At 47.6% G+C, this 12,242-nt stretch overlaps 2 protein-coding genes across 4 annotated transcripts in view; one reads left to right on the plus strand and one right to left on the minus strand.

Moving 5' to 3' along the window:
- Positions 1–485, minus strand: part of ZC3H7B (zinc finger CCCH-type containing 7B) — a 66,053-nt gene extending 65,568 nt beyond the window's left edge. The window contains exon 1 of one of the 2 annotated variants that reach the window (XM_090042943.1): positions 280–485. The gene's annotated coding sequence lies outside the window, so the exon portion shown is untranslated. The remainder of the gene's footprint in view (positions 1–279) is intronic. The other variant, XM_090042945.1, reaches the window with a different exon arrangement.
- Positions 486–9,985: 9,500 nt separating this feature from the next.
- Positions 9,986–12,242, plus strand: part of RANGAP1 (Ran GTPase activating protein 1) — a 38,442-nt gene continuing 36,185 nt past the window's right edge. The window contains exon 1 of one of the 2 annotated variants that reach the window (XM_090042951.1): positions 9,986–10,251. The gene's annotated coding sequence lies outside the window, so the exon portion shown is untranslated. The remainder of the gene's footprint in view (positions 10,252–12,242) is intronic. The other variant, XM_090042950.1, reaches the window with a different exon arrangement.

Consider the following 12,242-nt stretch of genomic DNA (forward strand, 5'->3'; position numbering starts at 1 on the left):
GGGTGAGAGGAGGCTCCTTTTCTCGCAAAGCCGCATGCTCCGTTTGTGGAGGAAGGCGGCCTCCAAACTGCACCCAAAGCACAAACGTTTTTCTCCTGCTGGTTCCTTTCGCGATCACAAATCAGTTCTTCCGAGCAGCTGCTAATAGGGATGATGTTTCTCCCTAGTGTTCCTATTATCACCTTTTCTTCCTGTTTCTCAAACCTAGCCCTTCTTGTATATGTAAGGAAGGGGCGGGGGGGACAAACAACAAATCCAAACAAATAATAAAGGACTCACCTCTGCTTGAGTTTTCCCCCCCACACTATGTATAACTTTCCTTGATAAATTGTATGATATTACTAGAGATATTATTAGATATTATTACTATAAGTAATAATCATAGTAAATGCTATTTAATTACAGAAGGAAGCATTCTGCTTCTGGGCCGGCTGCCTCTGCAGCTCCCTCCATGTGCCTCCTGATCTCTTCACTTTCATTTCCAGGTCTCTCTCTCTCAATAGCACCAGCAAGAGAAAATGCTTCCCTGCACGTCTACTGCTGGGTCCTAGAAAGAACTGGTTTCTGCTCCGTAGGTCGGTTGATCCTTCCTTTGCTGCGTTTCTTTTTTTTAATTTCGGTGAAAATAGGTTCAAAGGAAACGTAAACCTGATTGGGCTTGAAAGCCTGTTTTTATTTCAATAGCACCAGAATTGTTGTGCTGCCACAATGCCACAGCTTTTGTTATGGTTCATGTGGCTGCGATCTAATTTCATTTGTTTTTACTGATCTCTTTAGTAAATGTTTCTATTACACTCACAAAAAGATCTCGCATAACCCAACGTGCAATGGGATTGTCATGTGTATAAAGTCAAGTTGCTACACAGGTATGTAAATTTGCAAAAAAGAGGCTGTAGACATTAGATATGGACATTATCTAGTCCTTTCAGACTTCTGAAGGACTCCCTATTATACAAGACACTTTAAAACTCTTTATTTTAATGCAAGACATAAACAACAGATTTGCTTTTAGTTATTTTCAAGCTCCTTGATGGTTTCTGGTGGGTATTCACACTCGCTAGGAAATAGCAGATGTCAATAAATTTGTGTTATTTTTTTAACCAAATATTTCCAGCTGTAGGTCTACACAGTCATACAGTATTGTACAGGTAAAACTGTGCATCTGTGTGGAGCCCCAATTGTATCAAAGGAACTTGGATCCAGTGCCAGGATTAGGGCCCAGTCTAACCCCACCAGACATTTTGTATTTCTTTAATGATATCAGTAAGTGGCAGATCTATTTTCATGCTGACTGCTTTCCATCATCACTTTCGTTCTAATAAAATTAGTCATATTATTACTGTAGATGTTGCACATTGTGTTTGCCAGCTTCCAGTAACCCAAAATAATGCTGCTTTTTTGCTGTGTCTTCAGTCAACTCAGACAATGTTCATATGGGCTAGAGAGCATTACTTAAAATACATATCATCATGCTAATGTCAGGTTCTGCTAATGTGGGTTGGGATTGCCTTCTGGGAACTCTGTCAATGCAATACAATCATATACTTAATTTACATTACATATTGTCAAATACATAATCTTTGCAGTGTTAAAGCATAGTGTCTTATGTATTTAGCAAGCCTTAGCCATCACCTGCTTTGTTTTTCTGCTGTCCATAATGTTCCGAGCAACTCTACAAGAACACCTGTCGTGTGTGTGGTCAGAATTAATTCATTAATTATTTGGTGCTAAAATATTCTTCTTATACTTTAATAGTCATATTGTGGTAGTGCCTAAAACTGGTTTTCAACCTTTTAAAATTTGCGGACCCCTAAACATTTTAAATGCAAGTGCTGAGCTCTTTGGAAATTTTGAATGGAGGTGTGGACCCTTTTGAATTGCAAGTGTGGGTATTCATATATTTTTGTTTGATCATAATCATCTTTCACAGACTCCCTTTGACATAGTCTGAAAGCCCCCAGGGGTCCATGGACCACAGATTGAAAACCACTGGCCTAGAAGGCAGTCAGGTTGGGACCACATCATGCAAGGCATTGACCATGGATTGCAGCCAGCACTGTACCTAGACTCCTGGCAGCCCCAGGCAAACTCTTAGTATCAGTCCCTGCCTCTGCCAGAGATGTTAATAATCATAATAAAAATAATAATAACCATTTTCGGGCCCCCTTTGTCTAGGCCCCAGGTGGCTACCCAGTTTACCTATGCCTGTCTGGACCTGATGGCAGCTGGTCTGGTTTGGGACCATGCAATTGAACGGTTCTGATCATTGCCTGGATGGGTTCTAATCTGGGAACTGATGTTTCAAATACAGAGTAAGAGTCCCATTCCAGGAATGGGACACAGCCCCAGAATTTGGGACTGTCCTGGAAATTCTGGGACTGTCAGTTGATTTATCTAGTGCGGACTCAGTCATGTGGTGCAAAGGTGCCTTAAAGGGTCATAGCTATATACGGAAAAGCTTTTTTTTCTATCTGTTTCATGTCTTTCACAAACAGCTGCAATCCAGTTGGTACCCCTGAGTTTTTCATCACCTATCAAGGAAAGTCCTCTTATTCACCTCAAGTTAGTTCTTATTCAGACTTTCCATGTGGACAGTGCTTCTTTTATTCTGGACATCTTATTCATCAAAAAAGCTTCATTGTTTCTTCTCTTTAGCCACAATGAAGGGTGTCTGACATACTTATCTATATCAGTGACTCTGGGATTGTTCATAGATTGAAGACATGCTTGCTGGTGGCCATCAATGCTTTCCAGCATATCAATGCTGATATAACTGGTAAAAAACATAAATCATACCTTTAAACCCAAATATGTAAACCAGTAAAAGCCTGATCTTATGTTCCCTTGCTCAGGCATAATATGTGTAGCTTTCAGGAGCATAGTAAATTGTCACAAGCATTGTTTAATCTTGCTGTTGTTGTAAAATTTAATATTTTTTTCCTTAAAGCCTCTGTGGCAGAAAGCCACTTTGGTTTCTCCCCAAAATCTCTGCCCTGCGACGATGTGATCAAGATGGGCCAGCACAGAGGATTCACACCTCAGCCTGTTTCTTTAGGTAACCTGAGCTGGCTGCATTCCTGAGGGAGGGGGGAAACCTGCTCCCTCTGCCCACCTGACTGGTACCTGTGTGAGGGGTTTCTACCTGGTGGGCTGGAGTCTGCCCGGTAACAGGTGATGTATTACAAATTGGTTGGCTGATAGCCAACTGGGGCTGACCTCCACTGGACTAGGTGAATGAGGTCACAGGGGCTATATAAGTTAGAGGGCGGGGTGGGGGGAGAAGGAGGCTCTTTCTTTGGCAATGAGGTGAAGCAGTAGCCATGTGGGGGACGCAGAGGAGCTTTACCATCTAAAGTTGGCTCTTTCCCCCAAACTCATGAGCTAGAAACCACCTGCTTACAGAGGGGAATTTCACCAGCCTCTGGATGATGCTTGTGAGTAAGCTACTTGAGATCTGATTAGATATTTAGCTAGCAGAAACACAGATGCGTAATCAAAAGGCTACCTCAGCCACACTGTTTGCTCTTTAGGATTTCTAAGATATTGCTCAGTCCTGTACCCTAGTTTCCCCTACCCCTTGTAATCAATAAAGTTCTCCTTTTTGACTGGTGTGGGAGACTTATTGAGGGGTGGGTCTAAATTATGCCTAAGAGACCCCTTAGGTCTGCGGACTAAGGGAGACTTTACTTTTTGCCCCCTGACTTGGGGAAGTGCCTCAAGTGCCTGTACCCGGTCGAGTACCCGTCGGACTATTAGGCCTGTGTTTCCCTGAGGACACAGGGCTGAGACAGCTGCCGCCACCCTGAGAAGGGACTATGTTACCCCCAGACTAGCGAGTGTGCTCCAGGAGAGGGGTCGGCTGAGGTGCCCCTAGGGAGGCATTCGGAGCCTGGAAGATGGTTGGGCGCAGGGAGGTGGGCGGTTCAACGCAGGAGCGCCCCCTACTGGCCCGCCACACGTGGTGGCAATGGTGGGATCTGAATACCCTGCTGTTTTACACGCATCATTTGGGAAGAGTAATAGAGTCACTGAAATCCCTGAAGCAAACATTTTCTAATTTGGCATCGGGTCGACTGGATAGTGTAGATAGCCAGGATGGCGGACCAGTACGTCCAAATGACCGTGCCCAAACTAAAAAAATGGGTGAAAGAGAGAGGCCTTCACGTGAAGAAAGGGCTAAAGAAGGAAGAGCTGATTAAACTCCTGAGCGACAGTGACTCAGCCACAGAGCAACCTTCACGCATGGCAACTCCTGAGTCTTTCCCAGAATCATGGCGCTGCACACCAACTCCACAGCCCACCGAGGGATCACCCCCTACGGAGGAGCGCTGGAGGTACCAGATGCTCTCTCGCTCCCACTCTTCAGCTTCTAGCCGCAAGCGCAAGGATGGAGCTGGAGTTGAAAAGGATGGAGCTGGAAGTGAAAAAGATGGAGCTGGCGGTGAAGACAGCACAGTGCGAGGCGGAGGCCCAAGAGGCAAGGCTCAAGCGCAAGCATGAACTAGAGGTTCTCCATCTGCAGCCCAAACTGAACTCCCCAGCCTTCTCTCGCTACCGAGTCGGAGACGATCCTGATGTGTTCCTCAGCATCTTTGAAAGGCAAGCCCAAGAGTGGAAGGTGCCTGAGGAAAAGTTCGTGATGCACATGGCTCTTCTGGTAGAGGGCGACATGGCGGTGGTCCTGAACAGCCTGCCCTTGGATGCAGCTGATGACTATGATGCCTTTAAACAGGCTGTGTCTTCAAGGTTCAAGTTGGGACCAGATTATTTCCGGAAAAAATTCCAGAATATCTGCCTACAGCCCGAGAAGTCAATGACCGATTTTTATGGCCCTCTTGTGGGATGCATTCATTAAATGGGCAGATGGAGCAGCTTCTCTCTAGTGTCAGCCTTGGCTCCATCTTATGGTGCTGGACCAATTTTACTACCGATGTCCAAGGGAGGTTAAAACCCTAGTCAAGGACAGGGGCCCCAAAACTGGCCCTGAGGCTGCTGAAATTGCGGATCAGCTGTTGCTTAACCGGGAGGGGTCAGACAAGAAGGGTAGGGGGTTGGATGGACTCGGACCTGCTTGAGAGCGCTCGGGCAGGGAAGTTCCTGAATGTGCTATTATGTTTGATATGTTTTATTGTTAGGATCAGTATTATGTGATATGTAATTTCTCTTTAGGGGTGAAAGGTGACCCCTCCAAACTAGCACGCTTGTCTCCATACCTCTGTGAAGCTACGGATCCAAGCTTTATAAAGCGGGGGAGGAAGTGTGGCAGAAAGCCACTTTGGTTTCTCCCCAAAATCTCTGCCCTGGGGCAATGTGATCAAGATGGGCCAGCACAGAGGATTCACACCTCAGCCTGTTTCTTTAGGTAACCTGAGCTGGCTGCATTCCTGAGGGAGGGGGGAAACCTGCTCCTTCTGCCCACCTGACTGGTACCTGTGTGAGGGGTTTCTACCTGGTGGGCTGGAGTCTGCCCAGTAACAGGTATTACAAATTGGTTGGCTGATAGCCAACTGGGGCTGACCTCCACTGGACTAGGTGAATGAGGTCACAGGGGCTATATAAGTTGGGGGGGGTGGGGAAGGAGGCTCTCTCTTCAGCCATGAGGTGAAGCAGTAGCCATGCGGGGGACACAGAGGAGCTTTACCATCTAAAGTTGGCTCTCTCCCCCAAACTCATGAGCTAGAAACCGCCTGCTTACAGAAGGGAATTTCACTAGCCTCTGGAAGATGCTTGTGAGTAAGCTACTTGAGATCTGATTAGATATTTAGCTAGCAGTAACACAGATGCATAATCAAAAGGCTACCTCAGCCACACTGTTTGCTCTTTAGGATTCCTAAGATATTGCTCAGTCCTGTACCCTAGTTTCCCCTACCCCTTGTAATCAATAAAGTTCTCCTTTTTGACTGGTGTGGGAGACTTATTGAGGGGTGGGTCTAAATTATGCCTAAGAGACCCCTTAGGTCTGCGGACTAAGGGAGACTTTACTTTTTGCCCCCTGACTTGGGGAAGTGCCCCAAGCGCCTGTACCCGGTCGAGTAGCCATCGGACTATTAGGCCTGTGTTTCCTGAGGACACAGGGTTGAGACAGTCCCTTCTCGGGGTGGTGGCGGCTACGTTATCCCCAGACTAGCGAGTGTGCTCCGGGAGAGGGGTCGGCCAAGCGTAAGGCGCCCCTAGGGAGGCATTGGGAGCCTGGAAGGTGGTCCGGTGCAGGGAGGTGGGTGGCTCAGCGCAGGAGTGCCCCCTTCTGGCCCGCCACAGCCTCTGTTTTCTTGAGTTATTCAAGAGTAAATGTGAGGAATGTTCCCATTATATGTTAGGGTTAAAGAGCAGAACAAATCCAACCAACCCATTAGCAATCTCTGTGCCTAACAACTGGGTTCATTGTACAGTTTGCTACAGTTGTCATTTGAAATAAAACCCATGTCAGTGTCTGTTGGTAGCAGCCAAAAAAGATCATCCCTACTGGAACAAGTTGAGGAGAGCTGTGCCAAGTGTATTTTACCAGGATCTATACTGCTGCATAGTTTATACTCTTGTAGCAGACACTGCTTTTGTATATCTCTGTGGTATTTTTTTTTTACAATAGAAAAGTCAGAGTTGGAAAACAAGGTTTAAATGTGACAGAAATTCTACCAGTTCTCTGGATGCCCATCTTTTCTGTCATGCAAGCATGACAGCAAACTATTAAATGGATTTTTTTTTTTTTCAAACGGAGATCTGTAGAGAGATCTGAATTACAATTTACTGAAAAAATGTTGAGTAATGGATCACTTTCTTCAAGGAAGGCTACATACTGGAGGAGCTTGTCTATTCTTCCATGCTTATTCACCATGAGATATTTATGTACATGACACTGTAATGATTTTGAAAGATCATTGCCTAATATAAAAAAAAATTATCACTATTGACTTGAATTATGATGACATTTGTGAACGTGACCTGGAGACCACTTAATAGCCTGCTAGCCCTACTGCTTATGCTGCTTGTGACATGGCCACCCCTGTCAGCAGCCTATCCTCTCCAGTGCCCCAGCCCTCCCTGCTGTGTTATAAGGGCTGTTCTCAAGCTAACTTACTGCAGCTTCTGCTTACCCTCTTCACTGAGTGCTGCAGATTCCATCGCCAGCAGCAGTGAGGTGTCAAATTTGGCAGCAAGTGTAAATGGAAGGTGTAGGAGGCACAAAGCAGCCATCAGTACAAACCAGGGAGGGCTGAGGTGGCATCAGGCAGGGCATTGAAGAGGGGATCAGTGCCACATAGCAGAGAAATTCATGACAGAGTGGAAATGGTGCTCCTGCTACCACATACCACTGCAGGCCAGATCTAGCCTGCAAGGAGACTAGATCTGGCCTGCAGGTTAAATGTTGCCAACCCTGAATTAAGAAAATTGAAATGCCACTTTTGCTTTTTCTTAGTTTCAATTGTGCAATCACTAGGGTTGTATGGATCAGGTTTGCAGTTCTGCTCCTAACTGGTATTGTCTCCAACCTTCTGCACGAACAAATTAGATCAGGCATCAACATTCCTATCTCTCCTTCAGCATTTTATATTAATCATTGCACTGACTCCTACAGCTTGCCTATGGGGGAAAGGCAGCATGAAATAAGAGAGAGGCAGAAGCCAGGGGAGGGCAACACCTTAGAAACAAACTTGTTCTGAGAGGCACAAGCCTTAACAGGCAACACCCTCCTACATCAGATACAGATTAAGTAGGCTGTCCTCTGTGAAAACTCATGCCTCTTCGACAGTCTCTAAAGTGCTGCCCTGTTCCACCTTCTTAAAAATAATAAACTCTGTTTTAATTTTAAAGCATACTAGCTGTTCCACTCCAACCCCCAGTGTTGGATGGTCTTGTTCCGTGTATAACCTAGCTTATGTTCTGCATGTTTGGCTATGGCTATATTCTATAACAGTAAGTTTGTGTATTCTTTAGCTGCATGCCCTCATTAGTATGTGTGTGTGGACTTCTGATGGCTATTTGCACCTGTTGGTGGGTCAGTTGTCAAGGTCAGGTGGATCAGATTTTGTGTCCACAGGCTCTCTCTTCCACAACTGTGAAGTTTGTAGGCACCCAAATGTTGCTAATGCAAAGTTGCACAAAGGCCATTGAAGGGACAGCACTCGCTGGGATCTCTGGAAAGCTCTACAGTGGGTGGTCCTCAGTTTGAGTAATGAGTGTGTATATTTGTGTGTGAAAAGTGAATAAGATTCCAGATAGGTGTTACTCCCTGGTTGATGTTGTGGTTCATCAAGTCTTTAAGGGAAAGGGCTTCTGAACACAAGTCCTTATAATAGGTTCAAGCAAGAACCTTATACTCCTTATAGCTGTAAGAGCTGAAAATCCCTGACCCTTCTATAGCAGTACAGCAGGGTGTGAAAAAGCTGAGGTTGCATAGGTCACCCAAAGAGCACCAGCAAAGAAGTGGTGATTCCTGGCAATAAAAGCCACCTCTTGATGGTAACAATGGAGTGGGGGTATCTCCTGGAGACAGCAACCAGAGTAGTAATCCCTAGAACAGGGTGGGCAAAATGCAGCCCACGGTCTGGATGCGGTCTGCCAGGCCATTCTATCTGGCCTGCGGGGCCCCTAAAAATGTAGAAAATCAGTATTTATCTGTCCCTGGCTGCCTGTCATGCAGCCCTTGATGGCTTGCCAAAACTCAGTAAGCAGCCCTCTGCCCAAAATAACTGTCTGCCCCTGCCCTAGAAGCACTTGCGTGGGCCAGACCAGCGATCCCAGGCAGCAACTCTGATGAGGTCTTCCTTACTCAGCACTTCCTGCTTTGGCTGGCATAGGTGGCAGAGCCCCATAAAGCAGATTAGCAAGCCCTAGCAGCAAGGAATAGCAGGGCCAGAGGCAGATCCAGGCAGGTACAGTTGTACCCTCTTTGATTCCTGTTGCACCCAAAATCTAGGTAAGAACTTTAACTCAGGTATGGTAATATTAACTCAGGTGTGGAAATGACTGATAGTGAAGACACTGGCAAGCCACTCACAAAAGCTAGTTTTAGTTTATAAATCCACATTGCTTGTGCAGATTCAAACTGTGATGGCTGCAAGACTAATGACAGTATCTCTGGACTCCTACTTGCCTAGTTTCTTGTGTTTTTAAAAACTTGATATAAACTCTAGCAAATTAGTGCACATTCCAATAGCTGTAGTTGTTTCTGAGCTTAAACTGAAAAATACAGTGCTGTCTCCCTCCCACGCAGTATAGTAGTCAAACTTTTATTTTCTCCAGTTAAGGAGAAACATGTGCATTGCATTGTGTGTAATGATGACACATTGCCTGTCCTGCAGCCCAAAATCTACAGCAGGGCCTCCAGGGTGCGCCTTCTTATTGCTAGGCTAGCTGGTATATGTAGTAGAGCTCCTGGAGAAGGATGAATGGTGGCAACTCCCTTGAGTGTTTGCCCATGACTAGGGTGCCTCTTAAGACACTAACTCGTTCCACGAGGCATAAGTTTTTGGAGACTCCTTTACTGGATGTAGATGGGAACATTCGGTTCCCATTCGGTTTTGGTTAATGTTTAAGGGGTTCTCTTTAATGTACAGTGCTAGGGGAGCTCCCGTTGGGTTTACAACGTTGCTGTTACACCCCTAAATTTACACCCGGGCTCTTGCTCGCCCAGGGCCTGGCAAAGGGTCACGCATCCTTAGCATAACCCATTATGGGGGAACAAGGGCTTCCTCCCCGCCCCCAACAGGCCCACGTACACACGACCCCGCCTCAGCCAGCCAACCGTGCTGGAGGCTCCGCAACACAACTGCGCCTGCGCGAAGGGGCAAGCGGGAGGAAAGGCTCTGCAATCTCGAGCTACCGCCCACGGTGCGCACGCAGCCAGACCGAGACCACGTGATCTAGATTCGGCCAAGAAGCGTTAGCCGCGCGCAAGGCATGGCGGGATTCTCGGGCCGTTCACTCCTCGCTCTCCGAGCCAGAGGCCGAGACCGTCTAGGGCGCTAGAACTACCCTTCCCAGCCTGCCTCGAGACGGGGCGGCCCGTGCGCTACCTCACGGGATTCGTAGTCCGCCCCCCGGCTAAACGACAACTCCCAGCATGCTGCAGGGGGGTGGGGGAGAACAGGGTGTGGAGCGCGGCGCGCCTGCGCCACGAGGAGCCCCGGGAGCCAATCAGAAAGCGGAAAACAAAACTGCCGGGTTTCAAATCCTCCGCCTCCCTCTTCGCCATCATTTGCAGCGGCTGTGGCGTGACGGGTTGGAGCCGGGCGGCCCCCATGCGTGGTGGAGGTGAGCCCCGGTGCGCCCACTCAGGGGTCCCCCGCGGCGGGGGCCTACCTCTTGCCGACGGCTCGATCCCCTTCCCCCCCAGTGTGCGGGGGGGGGTGGTTCCGCTCCCACCCCCCCCGCACGTCACCTGCAGTGCCCCGCCCCTCCCCCCGTGAGTCATTCCAGCCGCGCGCTAGGGCTGTTGCGTCACAGCCCCCCCTCGTGGGGGGAAGGGCAGCAGCGTGGGACCCTCCCTGTGGGGCTCTAGAGCAGTCACAGCTCTTGAGAGCCATTCGGGGGCGGAGCGGCCCAGTGGTCCTGATGCACATGTCTCTAAGGGGGGGTTGTGGAAGCAGGGAGCACCTGTGGGGTGTGAGGCTCTAGAGCAGCACTCTTCACCCTGGGGGTGGCCACGGCCTCCCCTTTGCCCCCCCCCCCCCAGGTGCCTTGAGGCCTTTCTGAGGGCGGCATGTAGCACTGGGTGTCGCAGAGTGATCTGCAAAATAAAGCCTGACGTTTGGCCTTCTTGCTTTCCCTGAAGCACAGCTGCTGCTCCTGTTTCTTCTTTTGGCCTCAGAAAAGCAAAAATGAGGAGCTGGCCCTTCCCAAGGGGAGCCTTGTGTCTAGCTAGAGGTGCCTTGAGAAACAAGCGAAGGTGAAGAGCTGGCTCAAGGCATCCCTAGAAAAATGTCAGCTGTTTGCTTTTGCTCGTTTCTTGCCTCCATGGGAAAATAATAAAGCAGTTTTTCTGTTCTTCTGAAAGACCCCAGTGGGTCAGAGTGGTTTTGACACTATGGGATCGTAGTTAAAATCTCCAGGTTTTTCTTGCGAATCACACGCAGTTGTTTGCACACCTAACAGAGCTAATGTTGCACAGCATCCTTACAAGGATCCTGAAGCACCCTGGGTGAAAACTGCTGTTCTAGACGTAGAAAAGGGCCACTTATCCAACTAGTTATTCCTTAGAGCATGGGTGTCCAGGTCACCCTGGACCAAGGTCCGATTCAAGGCACAGGAGCTGCTTCTGGACTGGCAGAGGTTAGAAGAATTTGGTGGCAGAGTGTCTGGGTGGCCTGGCGTAGGAGTGAAGTGTTCTGGGCCATTTCTCTGCCTGCAGCACCTCACTGGCATGAGTGGCATGAGTCAGAAGGTTCCATGTCCTAGTTTTTTTGGTGTTGATTAAAACATGGGGATGGAAACTGAGCAAATCCCATGGCACCGGCTTCCTTTTTTCCCGTCTCTAGGTCCAAAGGTATTAAAATTCATGAATGTTGGTGAAAGGTACTGGCTTCAATGTTGGGGCTAAATACTTTTGTAGCACCATGGAATGTTGGTGGGAGGGAAAGAAAGAGGATGTGTCAAACTCAAGTTGGGAAGTTTGGCCAAATTTTGAAAGTCTGTTGGGGAAGAGGTTTTAAGGAGACAAAAGCTTGTGTGCATATGAAAATCTAGGCTGTCAGGAACTGACTGGAGATGTTAATTTTTCCAATTGTTAGAGTAAGCTTTTATCCCTGTCAGCATGTTTGAAACCTGACTTAAACGTGTCATTTATTCATCTCTTGCACCATATCTAGTCTCCAAATTACCAGCGGAAAATGCCAGCATAACTGCTGCTTAAGGTGGTAGTCTTGTTATCTCACAAATTGGGCTGAGCCCTTCCATTTACACAGAGTTAAACAACCCCCAGATAGTAAGGATGTTATGTCAGTACCACTCTTTACTAGTTTAAAACAGGTGACATAGAAACAAAAGTTTTCTTATTCCTTTATTAAGCTCCTCCATAGAGGGCTATACCTCCCCTTCAGACATCACTGGCAGTAAAGAAAATTCTGCTATTTATGGAGGAGGCCCTACAAAAATCCTGAGGTGCCTTTGTACCCAACTTCCCTGTTGCCACCTTAGTAGCAGTTGAGTAACAGTCTGATTCCAGAAAGGTGCTGATGTGAGTACTAGCAGGGATGTAATTGGGAAAAAAAAAGTACCATGTTCAGTCTAGCTTTTTTTAAAGGGAA

Source organism: Crocodylus siamensis, chromosome 4 (assembly GCF_052110815.1).
Source record: "Crocodylus siamensis isolate JL-2025a chromosome 4, ASM5211081v1, whole genome shotgun sequence".
Lineage (NCBI taxonomy): Eukaryota > Metazoa > Chordata > Crocodylia > Crocodylidae > Crocodylus > Crocodylus siamensis.